At 35.0% G+C, this 20100-nt stretch overlaps 1 protein-coding gene across 4 annotated transcripts in view; it reads right to left on the bottom strand.

Annotated features, from left to right (window-relative positions):
• LOC120778618 (transcription factor AP-2-epsilon) overlaps positions 1-20100 on the bottom strand; it is a 108663-nt gene that overhangs the window by 24030 nt on the left and 64533 nt on the right. The gene's annotated exons all lie outside the window — the stretch shown is intronic.

Below are 20100 nucleotides of genomic sequence, written 5' to 3'. Positions count from 1 at the left end.
AACCATAAATAATCAATAACGGGGCAAGATTGATTATGAATTGTTTGAAGGTCAGAAGCTAATATGTTGAGCTACGATCAGATCTCAGCATCTGAGTTAGAGCGCTAAGGTTAAGAATTCGGATGAGATTGTATTTAGTTTAATCTGAATATTTTATGATATAATATGTATATATGTACATATGTATGTATGTTTAGTGAAATTCCTCATAACCGGACACGCACCGTTGCAGCGCTTTTGTCTGGCTAAGGGGCTATTCGTATATGGGGGTGCGACAAAAGTTAGGTTAGGCTAGTCTGGTAGGCCAATGAGCCACGCATAGACCAAGTTTGGACCTCTGCGATACCAGTTGGAGTTCAGTTGCTAGGTCCATAAGGAGTAGTCAATCTTTAGGATGCCTGTGCTTTGACGAATTTTAACAGACTCTGTGGTCTCACTATCGATACCTTTTGTAGTTGATAATACCGTGGGAACCCCAGATGCTTACAGCGTACTCTTGCCGATTCGGAACAAGTGCACAAGAGATGCTCCATTTTTTCCCTGGTACCTTGGTCTAGACATTTGCTGCAGTCTTCTCGATCTGTCAGCCCCATTCAGCGGGCGTGTGTCGCTACCAGACTGTGACCAATTGGTATTCCGATCTACCGCCTTTCACGTGGGGCGTGGCAAAAACGAATATTTAAATTGCATTTTTAGAATTAGAAGCTGCCACTAAGAACTACTTATATTTCTATTGGACTAATAAATGCAAGCCAATGTCAGTCAAGAGTGAACGAATGACAATTAACCCATTAGTTTTCGTTGAGTCACCGCAAACCAGACGGCACTAGCAAAAACAATTTCTTTGCTTTTTTTGAAATGTTGTCCGTTTATTAGAGATAATTTGAAGGAAATATTATCAAAATAGTGTCCGTGTCTGGTCATTGGAACTTACTTTCCGCTTATATGAATTGTTTTTGTTTGAAAGTAATAAAGAAAACTTTGAGCTCATGAAATTTGTCCAGTTGTGGGAGATGTCCGGCTATGAAGACTGTTCGTAATAGGTAATTTCACTGATCTCAGCATTTCATTAAGCTTTATATGTATATTAGGGAACTATTTAGCCGTTTTTAACCATTTGCAGCACAATGGCACATTATGTATTAGCTGGAAAAAATATTTGCGTAAACTTTTGTTACGATGTTTCCACTGGTAACTAATTTATACTTATATAAATTTAATAAATATTTGAAATGAATGAATCGGTTGAATATAAAAATGTGTTATGTGAGAATGTCAGGATAATGTTAAGTACCGAATTTCGTTGATATTGGTCGAGTACCTCATGAGATTTTAGTTCTCACCGAAAACTTAGAATCCATTCCGTAGCATCACTGAAGTTTAATGCTTTTGGCGTATTTAACTGGACAATTGAAAAGTCTCTGGCTTGCCATAACTAAAAACATTTGGTAGTTAGGCAAAATTTGCTTTTTTATTCAACATAGTTCCCTTTGAGGATGATACACTAATTACAGCGACCATCCAACTTTTGATATATTTTTTTTAGTACGATTTGTACTTTGTTTCAAAATAGGCCAAAGTTTGGCGATGACCTCTTAATTGACGAAAATGAAGGGCCAGATCTGAAGAATATGATGGATGCGGAAGTACTTCGAAGGCCAATTCATGGATTTTTGCCATCATTTTCACTGACTTGTGACACGGAGCACTTTCTTGGTGAAACAGTACTTTCCTCTTCTTCAAATGTCGACGATTTCGTCCTTTTCAAATGGTTCAATAACACAATCTACTTTTCGCTGTTGATGGTTCTTCCTTTTTCAAGGTAATCAATAAAAAATATGCCAGACGTCTTAACCTTTCCTGTCTTTTATGTTTTCCGCGCTTTAAAGCGGGTTCATCGTGTGCAGTTCATTCGGATGACTGCCGATTGGACATTGTAGAGAACTGATGGAGTCATGTTTTATCTGTTACTCTTGAACATCTCGAAACACTGTTCCGAATCATCAACTCGTCGTTGTTTTTGGTTAAATGGGAGCTGTCGCGGCACCCACTTTGCACAGAGCTTTCTCAAACCCAAATATTCGTTAATGATATGACAAACATTGTTCAGTTGATATCTTTAGACTGCCTGCCGAACATATTCTTTCTACGGTCATCTAAAATATTCGGTGCTTATTTCACCACGTCTAAACATAGCATACCAATCCTTAATAGTTAATTTTCCTGGGACAGTGTCTTGAAACTCGTTATCAAGCTAAATTCTTTCTTCAACTGTATTTTTTCAAAAAGCAATATTTTGTCAACACACGAAATTTCCTTTTATAAATTTTTCCACAATAAGAAAGGTTTATCACTCAAATGATATGATTCACACAATAATGATCCGGCAGCTGTTAAATTTATACACGTGCCTTTTGAAGGTTAGGGCTAGCTAAAAACCATATCGATTCAATTCTAGTAGCGCCATCAGGCGGAAAACTTTTCGATTGACCTGTTATTTTGTGAGTTATCTCACTTTTAGACGCGGTTAACATCCACGCCATAATCATCATTTAACTAACAGGATTTCAGATAGAGAATGTGAGAATGAAAGGATGCGAACTTGCAGAGAGGTCCAACCATTACTTTAACTTTGTATAACTTTATACGGCAGGGAGTTTGAAATATGTACCTCCTAGAATCATCAGCAATGCGCCATATTTCCACATTTGATGTTAAGGATGACGTCATAGAAAAATCATTGCACAATTTTCCATTTTTCGATTTATCGAGTCCATGTATGTACATTACCCACGCACTACAAAAATGTATTGCAGCTTACTTTTGAGTGCACACATGCATATAAACATACGTAGTTGTATGGTTACTTGTGAAAGTGTAAACTTTGTACCCTTCAGCAATATCTTATTTAACAATAGCACAAACTGTGTGAAAGGAATAGTGATAATATTATCAAAATGACATTTGACATCCTGTAGGAAAGCATTATGAGCTGTTTTCTTTGAACTCTAGCCAGTCCAGGAAAATATAACATTCACTCACTTCCGTGAATCGGTTTCGACATTATGTTTTGGAATCATCGATTTTTTATTCGTATGGGCATGCAATCTGCATACATATTTACAATATTAGATTTTTGAGAAAAATTCAAATCGATTTTTGAATTCAAATAACGTAAAATGAGCATGTATTTCTGAACAAAGTGCCATAATGTCAGTCGCGACATGTTTGCTTTGCACCAAATTCAAAAGTTTTATTGAAATGTTGTAATATTTGGACGTTGAGAGAATTACACTTGTTTACAGTACATTTGTTGCCGATGAAATTTTAGCTGTTGCTGACTACATATAATATGCTATTTCCAAAAATATAATTTAAATATTTTTATCAGCTCTAGTTTCAGAGTTTCAGCTATGTAGGTATTACACAGAAAAAAACATGTATGTATTTATTAAGAAAAATTTTATTAAGAAACATAATTAATCATTAAGTTCTAAAAGACTTCGTTTTAAAGCACTTCTCCGATGTGTAGACTTTGGAAAATGACGTATTAGAGACCAACAATAGGCAGACATCATATTTGTATCCCAGAAACCCTGATAGCGCTCTTCCATGACGCGTAAGTCTTGATGCATACGCTCTTCCTGCTCTTCGCTCATATCTCCTAAATTTTCCGGAAACCTCTCTAGGTGAGTGGAGTTTTATACTCATATTGCATCCCATATTTTTTAATTGTAGCAGAAGGTCTTCTACAAGTTCAATATAATTTTAAGATTTTTTATTTCCGAGAAAATTCTGCATCACAGATACGAATGCTGTTCAAGCTTTTAGTTCTGACTCAGTCATAGAATTTCTAAATTGACTATCTTTCGTAAGTTGTCTAATTTGGGGGCCAACAAAAATTCCGGCTTTAATCTTTTCCATAGTTAGCTGTGAAATTTTGGGCAAATGTAAGAAAAGCAGTTCCCATCTTTATCTAGTGATTTTACAAACTGTTTCATGATGCCCAGTTTTATATGTAATGGTGGAAGGATAATTTTGTTACGAGCTACTAATGAATTGTGGACTATAATGTTCTTTCCTGGCTCCATTTTTTCACTCAAGGACCAGTTTTTCTCACCCAATGCTCTTGTTTAGCTCTACTGCCCCAAAGACATATAAAACAGGGAAACTTGGTATAACCACTTTGTTGACCGAGAAGAATGTTGATCATTTTTAAATCGACACAAATTTGCCACTCATGGTCATTGTATTTTATTTTGTTCAAGACTAGCGAAATTTTACAATATTCCTCCTTTGACTTTGTACTGTGGGCACTAGGTACCCCAGCGTATTTATTTCCATTATGTAATAGAATACATTTAAGGCTACGTTTTGAGCTGTCAATGAATAAACGCTAGTCGTTTGGTTCGTATCGCTTCAAGCCCATTTTTATCAACAAGTTTTTGAAATCTGAACAAAAGGTAATGCCGTTTTCTTCGGAAAAATAACGCCGTAATTCTGCATCTCTTTCACGAAAAAAACTTATTTTAGTATCCAAGGATAGCAAGTTTTTTTCTTTTAGTCTTAATGCTAACAATTCTGAAGCTTGTTTAGAAATATTTAAATCTCTTACAAGATCATTCAACTCATTTTGGGAAAAGCGTTTTGGCTCATTAGACATACCTTCAAAATCAGCATCATTCTCTGATGAGCGATTTTTAGTGTTTAACCCGTTTATGTTCACACTACAAAAATAACAGTCTACGAGATGATTTCGTGGTTCTCGCCAAATAGTCGGTGTTCCAAATTTAAAGGCACTTCTTTTACCACTTTTCCATAATCTTAAATATTCCACACAAGATTTACAAACACAATTGGGAGCCCAAGAATTCTTATTTTTATCCAATAGCACCCCAAAATACTCAAAATAGGTATTTTTCACCAACTCTGATATAACTTTTCTACAATTTTTAAACACATATTCTCCGCATATGTAGCAAAAATGATCTGGTTTATTTAAACAACGTCTTCTTGAACGCAAAAGCTTGAGAAACTAATCTTAACACAGTAAAATACGCCTGTTTTCGATTAATATTTATGCTTAAATGATAAACATCAAAAACAAAGTAACTCGAGCTGCTCAAAAATTTTTAATGGTACATTTGACAAAAACAAGTAATAAGTGAACAATGTCAATCGCAGAATTCGCGGCTACAGACAAAAAGTTCAATACTGGAAACTAGTGTTATTAAATATATTATTTTTATAGGTGTTATTTTTAATGCAGAAGTTTACGAATACTGTTGAGTCAAGATCGCGAAACTGACAGAGGACGAGTTTAAAATGGCACAAAAAACACTATGTTAACTAAAGTCGGATTCAATGGGCTGTAAAAACTTTTTTTGATAGTTAAAAGAGTGGTAACTCCCAAGGTACTACACTGTAATGATGAAAATACTAGACTTATCAAACGCATTATAATTTTTATTAATAAAGTCAAGTCTAACGAGGTCTGTACAAAATCGACGCAGGTAATGCCAGTAACTACGAAGACAGTGGCGTAGCTACAACTTCGGGCGCCCGGGGCCAAGGATGTTCTGCCGCCCCCCTTTATCTAGCTACCTACAAGTTTCATGAGGTGGTTCGAATAAAAGTGAGTTTTTACAAAATATCTTCGATATTAAGTATATAAAATTTAGGAACTAGAAGCAACGCAAATTCTGAAGTTACAAAATTCTCACAATACGGTTTTTGAGGAAATTGATAGTAAATATAGAAGACATATTATTAAGAGCCATAGAAAAAACCCATTTTCGCCCAATATCTTGTACACTTTTGACACAATTTGCAGGAATTTTTGCCCGAATTGGAGTTTTTAAATACCATTTTTGAAAATTTGGAGAAATAAAAGTATTTGTTACATTCAAAGCATAGAGTAACTGTGAGAGTGACATGTCACTAGACAAAGCTAGAAAAGTGCATCTTTAAGTTCTATCACTATTTTTAAGAAAGATATAAGACAAATTTGAAGACTGAAGAGTATTCAAGTAAAAATTAATATTTTTCATTGTTATTCAGATTATTACATTGTGAGTGTACAACTCTTTATCTTTTGTAATAAAGTTTGTAAAAAAAATTGTTGGTACTATTTAGTTGTGCAGCTCGAACTATTTTCTCCAAGCGTAGATTGAAGAAGTCGTACGAAAGGGAGTCGCCTTGTCTGAAATCTAGTTTGCCATCGAACGGCTCAGAGAAGTCTTTCCCGATCCTGATGGAGCTTTTGGTATTGTTCAACGCCAATTTACACAGCCGTATTAGTTTTGCGGGGATACCAAGTTCTAGTTCGATTAAATAAATTCAATATTTAGCTTAGAATATAGTACTTAATAAAGTAATCTAAGTGTATGGTATATTCCGCAAGTTTTATACGATCTCTTATATTGTTATAAATTCTTAAACTTCTTGCAAATAATTGTATATAAAAATCTCTTTGAGTAGTTGTTTTACCGATTGTATTGCATTCATTCGTAGTAAATTCATTGCCGCGCAGACATGCAACCTTCTACTATTGGATGCATAACTATTAAATATAACGTTAATAATTTCATATACATACATACGTACATGAGTATGTACGTGTATGTGACTCAGTGCCGACCTACACAAGTCTCGTCTGATATACAAAAGCGCGCCCGCCTGTTAACTGTACGTTAATAAGGTTGTCAATTTAGTTACGGCGTCCAAATCTAAACAACTGCTGGAACGATGGAAATACGTGCTCTTACCTTATTTGGAGTCTATTACGTAAGAAAGGATACCAGCAACATCTTATTAAAATGTTTACGCCATAATACAAAGAAATTATTTATGTCTCTTAAATTTAAAACTTGCCGAGTGACTTATCAAGCCCATCGGCTTATATTTACCTTTTTTCAAATCGATGCAAATATGTGCTTATGTATGTATATATTTGTGTATCAACTTAAATTATAATTGTAATATGAAGCGAAAGAAAGAATTACTTAAAATATCGGTATGAACCGATTTTGATGGAACTTCTGTTACAGAGTATCATAGTTTTGTTCACCTAGCGAACTCTGCAGCTTCACTATCGATACCTCCAGCAGTGTATCATCTAACACCACTGACCCCCCACCGCCCACATGCTTAAAGCGTAGTCTTGCCAATGCGGGACAAGTGTACAAGAGATGCTCCATTGTTTCCCTGGTGCCCTGCTCTCGACATTTCCTGCAGTCTTTTCGTTCAGTCAGCCCCATCCTGCGCAAGTCACTACCATACCGTACCCAGTTAGTATTCCTATCATAGAGTCTCTTCAATCGAGTGAAAATAGTAAGTTTATGTACTTCCCATCTACTGTTTTGCACATGACTTTTGCACTTTTGCACTTAGGTAGCTCGTTCCATCATGTTTTGATTTTCTATATACGTACCACGCTTCTGTTGATACCGTCGTATACACAATGCATGGGTTTCTCAATGTTTATCAGGTTTGCTATTCTTAGCAATCTCGTTCACTATTTTATTGCCCTCGATGCCAGTGTGTTCTGCCACCTAGTAGAAGTGAAGTTGTTTGCTTCTGGTCATACTTTCCACTTCCGCCCTGCTTCCCAACACACTTCTGGTCGATATGCGATATGCTGCTTGGCTATCTACGTAGATGTTGACTCTGGAATTGCCTGTAGGTGCAGTATAGGCCAGCCCCGCGGCTTTCGCAATATCAAATTCCTTAGGCCTAACTCTGGACAGTATGTTCCGGCACCAACTCCATCGTCCATTTTCGAGCCATCTGTATAGATGTTTAGAGTGTTTACGTTAGCCATTTTTTTATTTCCCAGTTAAAAAGTGGGATCATGTAGTCTGTGTTTGCCCAACCGCCATTACCCACCGAGCAATGCGCGAAGGTTTTATATCTAAATTTTCCTCCAGCCATTAGTTGTCTCGTCAATTTTGTTGCGCAGTGTTCAGCGAAGAGGTCTGTAGGTGGCAGGTTTAGTACTAGTTTTCCACCATACTACTGCACCGTAGAACAGAATTGATCTTACAATAGCGATGTAGCACCAAAGCATGAGAGAGGGAGAGAGCCAGGTTGTGCCGAGCATCTCCCCATATCTACTTTTAGACTGAACTACTTAAAGTGCGATAACTTACTAAATCATTACGACAGAAGGATTAAACTTCACATCCGAGATGATATGGAAGGAGTTGATAAGACTCATTAGTTTTAGTTGAAGTCCTACATTGAAGAAACTAAACGACCAATTTTCGCCAAAATTTGATCACAATATTATCTTTACATTGATATCTAGCGACAATGAGCGAAATCGGGCAACCAAATAAATTTAAATAAATAAAAACAATATGTCAATTACATATACATATATGTACGTATATTAGGGTGGGTATAATAAAAACCATTACTTATTTCCTTGGTACTCTGTACGAACAGCTCTCCAAGTATGTGCTCTCATTCGACCTCACCAAGCGACATCGCTCTGTGGGTAACGTAACCGTCAATGGCGAAGAACGTGTGATAGCACATCGTTAGACTTTTTAAAGTGGGGCTATGTAAAGTCTGAAGTCTATGTGAACAATCCCGCTTCGATTCAGGTCTTGAAGCAAAGCATCACTCATGTCATTCGCCAGTTACTAGTCGAAATACTCGAACGAGTCATCTAAAATTGGACCCAACGAAGGGACCATCTGCGACGCAGCCGCGGCCAACATTTGAAAACGATAATCTTCAAAAAATAAGTGTGAAAGAAGGTTCTTTAGAATGATATTAAACATTCCCCATTAAATTTGAAGTTTCTGTGTTTTTTCTATAAAAAAGTAGGAAACCTTGAAATGGATCACCCTTTAAGAGAAATTTTCTATTTGATAATAGGACTAATTTCTATCTGATAATAAAGAAAAAATATAAAACAGTAAGGCGGACGTTTCAGTTACAAATAAGAGCTCACACTTGGAGAAACTTTTTTAGTGATGTCTAAGGATCTACTTTTCGGTCCAAGGCGAAAAATATTGTTTTTTTAGCCACCCTAGCATTACCCATGTGACATTTTATTCCGTTTCAACCTAAAGTTTAAGATTAATAACCTGTTGTTACATTAATAAAAACGATTAAGGAATATGTAAATTTTTTGCTCTGACCAATGCCTAAGAATATTGTGCAACCAGAAAACAAAGCTAATTGATTTTTACCTCTTCAAAAAACTAACTTAATGTCTATAACGGTTACACTCATTCATTCGCATCAATTTCCATACATATACATACATACGTTTGTGTGTATATGAATGGGGTTATTCACAACCTGGGTCACTTGACACACTTGAATAAACTTCTAAATTAATAGTATGTTCAAATTTATTGCTATTACTGTCTATCTGTAAAGAGAAAATAGAACAATGTGATAGTGCAAGATATGTTAATGCAGTTTTGCGTCTAAACATTAGTTGAAGCAACCACAAAACAAGAAAGGATAGCTTTTTTTTCAAGTCTCTTGTATAAACATAAGCCATTTGAAGTTAAGTCACTAAATGAATACACGAAACACAAGGATAAACGCGAGTAAACAATCATAAAGCTTCACATTAGGTTAAGGCAGTTTCTTACGAAAGTTAATACACAAAAAAAAAAAACAAAATAACACTAAAGAACAAAATAAGAACAGGTGTACATAGTACTTTTATGGAAGGTCATCAGCATTCAGTATTTTGTATCAGATGCGAACAAAATATCTTCGTATGACGCGCTTATGATATTTTTATACCCTGAACGGAGCATATTAAGCTTGCCACGAAATTTGTTACACCCAGAAGGAAATGTCGGTGACTACAAAATATATGTAAACTTAGCCATATCCGTCTGTCTGTCTGTATATATACCTACATATATGTATGTATGCGCACTAGTCTACGTGAACAAATAATTTCACGTTTTGGGCCGGTCGATTGGCCACCAAGATCGTGTGATATCACACCGTTAGACTTTTTCTTCTGGGGATATTTAAAGTATAAAGTCTATGCGGACAATACCGCTTCGATTCAGGTCTTGGAGCAAATCATCACGCCAGTCATTCGCCAATTACTAGTCGAATTGCACGAACGAGTCATCGAAAATTGAACTCAACGGATGGACCAACTGAGACGTAGCCGCGGAGAAGAAATAATCTTCAAAAAATAGATACCAGAGAATATTCTTTCGAATCATAATAAACATTCTCCATTAAATTTGAAGTTTTTTTGTGTGTGTTTTTTTTAAGTAGGGAACCTCGAAATGTATCACCTTCTAGTAGCTGCCATACAAACTGAGCGATCGGAATCAAGTGTTTGTTCATTTTACGAGATATTTTCAGGAAATTTGTCATAGTATTGTGCGAAGTAACGCTATAATCTTCGAATAAATTGTCCAAATCGCACCACTATCGCATAATGCGGCTATGATTCAAGGGAATCAAGAATTTCTTGTTTGAAAACATTTTTATTTTTAAAGGGTATTCTAGCTTCGATGCAATCGAAGTTAATCGTAAAGCAATACTAATTTATTGCTGATATTTCGCTCTTTCATAACAGATATTTAATTTCAACTTTTGAAGAAATAAATCATAATAGTAGGCTTGTATAAAAATATGTGCTTTTGCCTACAATATTAATGGAACTTTTGATTTCTGCAAATAAAATGCGTTTTCACGACAGACCTAATATATAGAATTACACATACTTATTTACTTTAATGCTAGTGTGTCTCAAATTAAAATAATTTTGATTGATTACTTTGGATTATCTTGTCATTCACCAACATCAAATGGAATATTTATCAGCTTCAAACCTGTTTATTTTTACGTTTATAAAAAATCTCTCGGCAGTTTTTTCATTACTTGGCCATACGAAGTAGAAGCTGGTGAATTATATAATTTGGTACCTAAATACCTAAACATTCGATACCTAGTATCTACAAATATACATACATACATACATATATGTATGTGTGCAAGTATGTGTAGAGCTTTGGCGTGTAAATAGAATTTCGAATTTTATTTGTGCCAAACTCGCAATCAGAAATCGTTTTAACAGAATCCAATAGTATGTTTTTATCTTTTTAACTATAAGTTTACTTAAAAAAGCTAAAGCGAATTTTCTGTTGGTTTAACTTGACCCTTCCACTTGAGATTTATTTTCTTTAACGCTCGGTTCATTATTTATACATGCTTGTGTGCATATGAAGTGTTCGTACGTATCTAAGTGTATTACGTTGCTCATAGACACACATACATACATACATGTGTGTATTTTTACCGTCTTGTATTCGTATGTTAGATTTCTATTGTTTGGCATGAATATGCTGAAATTCGAAATGAAATTAACACTGGTCAATACTCCCGTAAATTATATTGGAAGCAGAAGGCTTTGAGGTGCTTTACGATATTTTTTTCTACTCTCCACCAATGTTTAATTGCGCAAATCCAGTTTTAAGCTAAAAAATATTGTACACCGAATTTACACAGCCATACATACAGGCTATGTACCGGTATATTTACAACAACTACATAGGCAGCCTCTTTATCTATTACACATTCACATTATTAATTTTCGTCATTTCACTTGGCATTCAAATGAAATTTTATCCACTTCCCTATGATCAATTGTCATTAAGAGTTCTTTGACTCTAAACCTGGTAAATTTTATATCATTGCACAAAATAAATATGTCCATGTGCAAATGAATACAACTTTGAATGCTTATAAATATGAGTGAGTACTTAAAAAGGTTTATTTATTTTGTTTCAACAGCAATATGTATGCTTGTAATAGTAACTACATACATACATACATATGTATGTATATACATTTGACAGTAGAAATCTGTTTTTTCTGGTGTTATTCCACCAAATTTTCTAAACATGTGCGACTATATTCAAAACAGTGCTCTCAGGTGGTGTGTTTAAGTGTCTGGGACCATAATAAATCAGCCAATCCTTACTAATTTCCACTTTATGCTTTGAATTCAACTGGGACTGAGATCCAAATTATACACTAAGACTTCAATTTCTGCTCCAACAGATGCTTAAACTTGCAACGATTCATTTTACTCTCAATAAAGGCTAAAACTCCAACTCTAGCTCTCCGCACCAATAAGCTCCTGCCATCATGCTTGACCGTTGATAAAAAGTCCTTCAGATCAAGCTCAGCCTTAGTTTTGCTTCAAACCTTTTCTCTTCCATCTCTATCATAAATGTTGTGTTCGACTTATCTGGAAATAAAACTTTTTTTGCAAAAATCCATTCCGTTTTCTTTATTTTCTTTGGCCGATACTAAACGAAAATTTGCGTTTTTTATTATGAAATAAGTGGCTTCTTGTGTGATGTTCCTTTGTCTAACACGACATCGTTATATAGTAGTTATTATTATTGCTTTTTAACGGATAATTTGTTGCGATATAATCGCTATATATTCGGCTAGTTTTGGAGCAGACACTTTTTTGTGATTAAAGCGGAAGTCTCTACGAGCTAGTTTCCTCGTAATACCACTGCGCGGCTTAAAGGGTTACATGGGTTTCCTCGTGTAAAAAACTGGATTTTTTCAAAATTTTTTTCTCATATAAAAAGTGAAGTAATTTATTAGAATTTTTTATTGTTAAAAACATACGCTATTAACACAGAAATTCTGAAATTTTTGGATAAAAATATTTTAAACTCGGCCATTGTTGGCAGATAACTCCTTACAGTTTCATCTGAAGAGAAAAAAAACGTGTTTTAGTTAAAACCTTAACTTAGAACTTGGGCGAAGGAAAAAAAAACTGAAAATTGGTTTTTTGGCAAACATTTTTACAAAAAAATGATAATTTCAGTGAAAATTTCGCGATTTTTGTTTTTTTAAATAGTTGTAATCGAAAAAAATACTTCGTCCAAGTCTTTAAGAATTGTGTCTCAAAGTTCTGTGTAAAATTTCATAATGATTGGTTGAGTAGTTCTCGAGAAATCTTGCCAACCGACTTCAAAAACTCAGTTTCGAGCAAACCTCGTTTAAAGACAGCGCTAGGCTTGGCTAAGAGCTAGCCCTGAGCGCCTAAATTCTTAAGGCTGTATCTCCGAAACTATAACTCGGATCAACTTGAAAGTTTAGAATAATATTCTAAAGGTGTTGTAGAACTTAATAAGACTATAAAAAATTAGATTTTTCAAACACGTCAGCCCAAGTAAGCCCTTAACTTCAATAGAATCACTATGTTTGAAGTTTTATTTAATGTAAATATATGTACATAGTTGCTCGACCCAAGTTAAAAATTGTAAATTAAATTGTATTGTATGTGGATTTTTGTTAGAAAAATTTTTGATTTTTGTTCCCATAACTTGTTTGCTTTTGTTAAAAATTTATTTTTTTCTTTCTTCGGGCTTGCTCTTACAACGTGTTTACCTAAAATTAGTTTTCTGGCGGGTATTTACATTGCTAAAGTTTCGAAAACCGAGTTACATACATATTTACTTTTCAGTTTCGAAAAATTATGGGTCTGTGTTATTTCTCAGCATTTTAATAATTGTAAAAATAGCTTCAGATGTAATTTGTAGATTTTCTTTTAATTAATTCTAAATAATTAAAAGTATTAAAATAATTTTTTTATGATCTTGTTTGGCTCCTCCTTCGATGTAGTTTTCATCTTCTCAATTGTAGCTTAGTGTTGTCTTTTCAGAGGCCTTTTCAGTTTGAACAAAAAAGTCATAGAAGTCAGGTCAGCACTGTTTGAGATCTACATTGTTTTGAGTAAACTCAAATATTGGCCCATGTATGCAGTATAAAGTCAGCCAGAAGTTCGAAAATTATTATATTAAATATATTGCGACTCAGGGAAGTATTGACCCGATTCAACCAATTTTTAATACACCGAAATACTATCGTTAGATTTCTGTCTGAATTTCAATGGTATATCTTACACTTTTTTACATGAAGTAACTGTGATGTCATGTTTATCAACCGATTTCATTCATTTTCACCCTGTGTAATGAGATACTTAATCGCAAAAGCGGTTAAAAAAAAGAATGAAATACTAGAGAATTATTTCTTCAAAGTTTGGTTGCTATAGCTTCAGTAGTTTGTGAAAAGGCGTTTCCCCGATATTTTACTAAAGTTATCGCTGATCTTAAGATAACATCCTCTCGTCATCATGAACATTTTTATATACTATATGTATGTATATGTATTGGTGTACTATATATGACTTTATATCTACTCCGTTTAGTTTAGCTTTAACCGAAAACCGTTAGGTGTGCAAAAGTATTACACTTTGTGCAACATGTTGCGAAAGTAGAAAAAAAGTCCCAATTAGATTGTAAGGACATCCGCCCGTAAATCTACATAATTCGTAATTAATTCATTCATTATACCAGAGAACGTTTATCATAGAGAAGGAAGAAGAAGTGGTAAACGTTCTTTGATATACGTTCTCTGAGTGAACGAATAATCCGCCGCTAGATGACGCCCGGAGCTTGGTAACTGCCTTGCCGACAGACAATTTAGCGAAATTCTGGTGCGAAGGTGCTGAGCTTAGATGAATGTGGCAAAAGATTTACCAGAGTATTGAAATGTTAATGAAGGGAAAGCAGACATGTAAATGAATTCATTAACATTATCTGTAGAGAAGACGCAAAAACATATAAATAGGCACAGAGAATTTCCTCCCATGATAACCGTTGCCAAGGCGACTACAAATTGTATGATATTACAAAAAATTCATAATTTATAATTAAATATATAGGGGTATTTTTTGGAGTGTTAGTTGTTTAGTAGTTTTCAACAAGAAATAAAACACACATATGTACATATGTATTTTAAAGTTATGGTTAATAATTTATCTTTATTATAAATATAAGGGTTTGCCATTGTGGTTTGAAAATTATGTCAGTAATAACATGCCGTATATTCTCTTCCAATTTCCAATGCGTTAATCTTCTCGGACTTTTTTGCGTAGACAAGCGCCACACCACGCTCACCAAAAGTTTCCTTCCATAAATTGATTGTTTCGCCGGCTTGTTGGAACAAAAGTTCGTTCACATTAACATCCTCAAATTGAGGCCCAACATGGCTTTATTCCCCATTGTGTGTAACATTATCGCCGCCTTGCTTTTTGAAGAAATATGGACCAATGATTCCCTCTGTCTATAGAATACAACAAACAGTGACTTTTTGAAAATGTAAGAGCGTCTCAACAATAATTTGTGGCTTATAAGCACTCCAAATTGTCGCATTCAACCAAAAATGTGCTTTGTGAAAATCGAGATCGGTGGTCATTTCGTTTAGGGCCAATTCACCGAACGTGCGACGCACTCTTGATGTTTGTTCGGCTTCATTTATTGCATGAGTAAGATTTTGTAAGCCCGCAAACCAAGATCCTCTTCCATTAAGTGGATGGGCACAGCACCAATTGTTGGACAAGATGACGGATGAACTTATTCGGTTCTTCCTCGATACTTCTTTGATAATGCGCATTATCCACTAGAGTAAACGTGGTATGGACTCTGAAACCGAACCATTATTTTGTGCATTATAAAATGGCAAAGCAAATTGAGTATAAACCAAGTGACAGCTGCCAAAAAAGTCAACTCCAAGAAAAGTACTACCTTATTGAATAACACAAGCCTAAAAAAATACTCGTTTTGTGATATAAAACAGGAAGTCGTATTGAAGCTTAGTGAGTATAAGTCAATGACCTACATACATACATATGTGTATATAGTATACATATACATATGTATAATAATAGAACACATCGGTTCACTACTTCGGAAAGATTTCAACGGCTTTTAAACTATGAGAGTGCATACATAACCAATATTCGGCTCTTCATTATGTCCTTCGCTTCGATTTGAGAGTAAGACTGATACAACTACTTTTTTGTCTGATTGCAAAAAGTTCTCAAAACCGTAAAGCTAAGCTTGAGGTCAATTCGAAGTCAACAAATTACTTCCGGTTCACGAAATTGATCATTCGATTTCGTTGTGGTGAACATGAAATTTGTAAACAATCGAGTATGTGTAGGAGCAAGACTTGTAATTGGCTAAAAACAATGCTCAAACGGTGCCCTGCTTTTTTTCAATTGCTTTCATCTCGCGCTATAAATGGATGGCAGGTTCTGAGTCTGCAATAGTTCTGTTAGGTTACAAAACGCATAATCGCAAACGCACCTTTCATATGCATAAACGGATATATGTACATATGTACATATAGGATATGTATGTATGTATGCGAAAACAATATTCATAACAAAAGTAATGAATTAAGCCGAGAATACCTAAGACGAGGACGGTAATCGATTTTAATATATTATGATTTTACTGTGTCGGCCAGACTACGGTTTCACCAACGCATGCAAATTGAACAATTTTTAATGAAGTAGTAAAATTCATTCATAAATGCATTCACTGTCTCCGGCAGCATGTCTAAACCAAATTGTCTGCAGAAGGAAATCTCAGTAAGACACTCAGAGATGCAAAGGCATACCATTTCATATAAACATATTTCGAGCGCCTCAATGCGTCTCCACACATGCATACATACATAGGTACATACATACATACATACATGAATGTGTGTATTCTGCATAAATATGTAATATGTGTGAGTGTAAACAAGAAAATTCCATCGTGCTACTACTTGTACATACTGCAGTTCGCTCCTACCTTTTGAGCTTGTTTCAGACCAGAAAGTTTACGGGCTAACCTCTTTCCAATATGAGTCTATATGCCGACATACATATGTATGTATATATGTACATGTTTGCTCATTCTTGTACGCACAACCATGAAAACGCACATACGTCTAAATAACCCTGGTGGTATAAGGTAACCCTTCAAGTTTTTCAAAAAAAAGTCTCCAATATCCCTCCTTATTATGTAAAATATGTACAAGAAACTTGATGTAGATATTATATTTTTTAAAGTGCTGAAGTATAATATATAAAACTACACATATTTATTTACTTTAATGCTAGTGTGTCTCAAATTAAAATAATTTTAATTGATTACTTTGGATTATATTAAAAAAATAAAGCCGAATCCCATCTGGAAGAAGCGATTGTAACGTGTTTCCATAATAGAAAGTTCCATAAATAATGGCAGCTGAAATCGAAAGATATAAGGCTCTACTTGTATTTCAGTGGTAACATAATTGGGCGTGGAAAGGTAACAAAATAGGCTTTATCCGAATAAAGTAGCCAGTACTGTAATTTCCATTGGATCTATAATTGACTGACGAATGCAAATAACAAACAAGATGACAATTTATGTCTTAAACAGAAAATGGAACAAGAAGATAATTCCGTTTCCTCGACAGTCGGGTCTACGTAATCCGAACGGATCCGGATTTTTAGCGGGTCAAGGACTGTCAGTCAGTAGTTTTCTTAAGTTTTCGCTTGAATATGCTTTCAGTGGAAAAGTATGGTTTTAAAATAATGATATCCATTTGTTTTGGGGTTAGTGTGGAAATGTTGGGGGCACAATAGACCTAAGTTCGTGGTGCATTCCACTCTTATCTAGTGTGGAAATCTCTACATTGTCTAAATTTCATGCAAAGCTTGTAATATTGTGCCAGCTTTAACTACAGAATCACAACCATTTACTATTTGAATTTTTAATATATTGGCAATCGCTTTCCTACTGGGTTATTTCTCCTGCATTCGTGGACGCAAATGCATACGCAAGGCACGAGCCCAACACACGTTTCTGTTTTGAGTGCGATTAATTAAATTTCATTGTAGTTGTTTTAACTGATTCGGCAAATGCATACGAATATGAATGCGATGGCATCCTCCGAAAGCGAATTTATTTTTGTAATTAGAAACGATTCTAAAATACATTTATTTATGAAGGCAGGAAATTACACTTTAGTTTATAGAATTGGATTGTCAAACTAAATAAAAATTGTACATCATCCGCACATACATATGTATGTGTATCAATATTGAAATTAATTTCTAAATACCCATGAAATTAAAATATTTACTTACTTATTTATTTACTATTTTAAATAATTCTGTTTCATGAGTTATGAATATACATATGCTATATATATATGTACACATACATATATGTATATGTGACCTGGTCTACGGAAAGGGGGCTTAGGTGTCGAAAAAAAGGAGAACAATTAATGAGATAACGAGAAACTGACGATTATTTTTAACAGCTTTTCCCAGAAAACTAGCTTTCGCACGTTAGCCCCCTTTTCGTAGACCAGATCACATATATTGATCCCAAGCTACGGGAAAGGCCAGAATTTGGCTTCAAATGAGTTGTATGTGGTATTAACCGGGCCGAAATGGCAAATTTTAGTATTGAGTAGTCGAAAGTCTTTTCGTATTTTTAATCAAACTTCAACTTATTTTTCTTTTTTATAATGAACTTTAATGAACCAAATATGGATCATTTCGTGACATTGGCATTATTCCATCAGTGTAAAACTTTTCTGGTTTCTCGGCAAAAAACTGCGACAAGTAATTTTCGCAGGCTCTTGAAGCCAATTTTACTCCATTTGGGGAGTTCTGCTTTGACCGAAACAAATGGTAGTCCGCAGGTGCAAGGTCAGGGTCGATTCATTAAAGATGTGTGCGTTGTCCTGATGGAAGACGATGCCCTTTCTGTTGATCAGTGTTTTTTCGATTGCTTGCTACAATCTCATCAGTTGTTGATAGTAAAATTTAGTATCAATCGTTCGACCAGGCTGGAGCAGCTCATAGTGGATGATTCCTTTTCAATCCCACAGCATAACCTTTCGAGACACAATGAGACGTCAATCCTGGCTTTGCTGCCATTTGTTGAGCTCCACCACGCTTGGACCATGATCTTTTTCGCATATTATTGTCGTATTTGATCCAATTTTCGTCTCCTGCTATCATTCGCTTCAGAAATGGTTCGATTTCATTTCGTTTCGCTTCAATAAAAAATCACAGATGTTAATTCGGTCCATTAAATTTTTCACAGACAATTCATGTGATACCAAACATCGAGCTTCTTTTTGTAGTCAGCCTTTTTTAAATGGTTCAAAACCGTTAGATGATGAATATTAAGTTCCTTGGCGATGTCATGGCTGCTTATGTGAGGGTCCTGGTCAATCTTTTCCATAATTTCATCGACTTTTTCAATGATAGGTTGACCAGAGCGAGGTGCAGCTTTCACATCGAAATTTCGTTCGGAACCGAGCGAACCATTTCCGTAAATTTCACAAATTTCATTGGTGGCTTACGTGACATTCCTCCCTTTTTTCAAAATATAGCGAATTTCTTTATTATTTTCACTCATTTTTGAACAGCTGTAACTTTTTCTCAACTTCCCCGATTTTAATTTTTATAAATGAAGCTTAAAGTCTCACCTTTTCCACACTGTATGGTATGACACAATGTGATTGGGAGCACTGGAGATACTATTGTGATCACATTGAAAGGTGAATTTTGTCCATTTCATTCCCTTCAAAGTAATCCCCTCCCGCTGCAATACACTTATACCAACGAATTCGTCATAGCACTTGGAAAAATCCTCCATCGTGGTGGCCATCAGAGCCTTCTTCGATTCAGCTTTTATATCCTCAATTGAGTCAAGACGGTGGCCTCGGAGTGGTCATGTGAATTTGCTGAATAGCCAGAAGTTACACGAAGGTAAGTCAGCCGAATGCGGTGTTTGCGGTACCATATTAGTTAAAAAAGTGGCGAAATAATCACGAAATCAATACAATATGAGATGGTGCATTATCGCACTTCTTTGTTCAATAAATTCAGACATAGTAAAAATCGAAGAATTCACTTTTAGAGCCTCAAAAAACGACGCGTATCTCAAATACTAATGAATATTTTGACGTGAAATTTTGCATAGATGTCACTGAGAGTACTACCAACTTACAGAAAAAATGTATCGATTCAAAAAACGCGCGAACATAAATTAAAAATTCACCTTTCAATTTGATCACAGTTATACGACCGACCAACGGCATCTATTGATAAAATACGAAAAGACTTTTTCGACTACCCAATATATTTGCATATCGTCACCTGAAATGCAAAATAACGTATCAACAAAAAAATCGAAATTGAGTGTCATATTGATTACGCTTCACTAC

This window comes from Bactrocera tryoni, chromosome 5 (genome assembly GCF_016617805.1).
Source record: "Bactrocera tryoni isolate S06 chromosome 5, CSIRO_BtryS06_freeze2, whole genome shotgun sequence".
Classification (NCBI taxonomy): domain Eukaryota; kingdom Metazoa; phylum Arthropoda; class Insecta; order Diptera; family Tephritidae; genus Bactrocera; species Bactrocera tryoni.
Note: the sequence above shows the minus strand (reverse complement) of the source record. Positions and strands in the feature narration are given on the sequence as shown.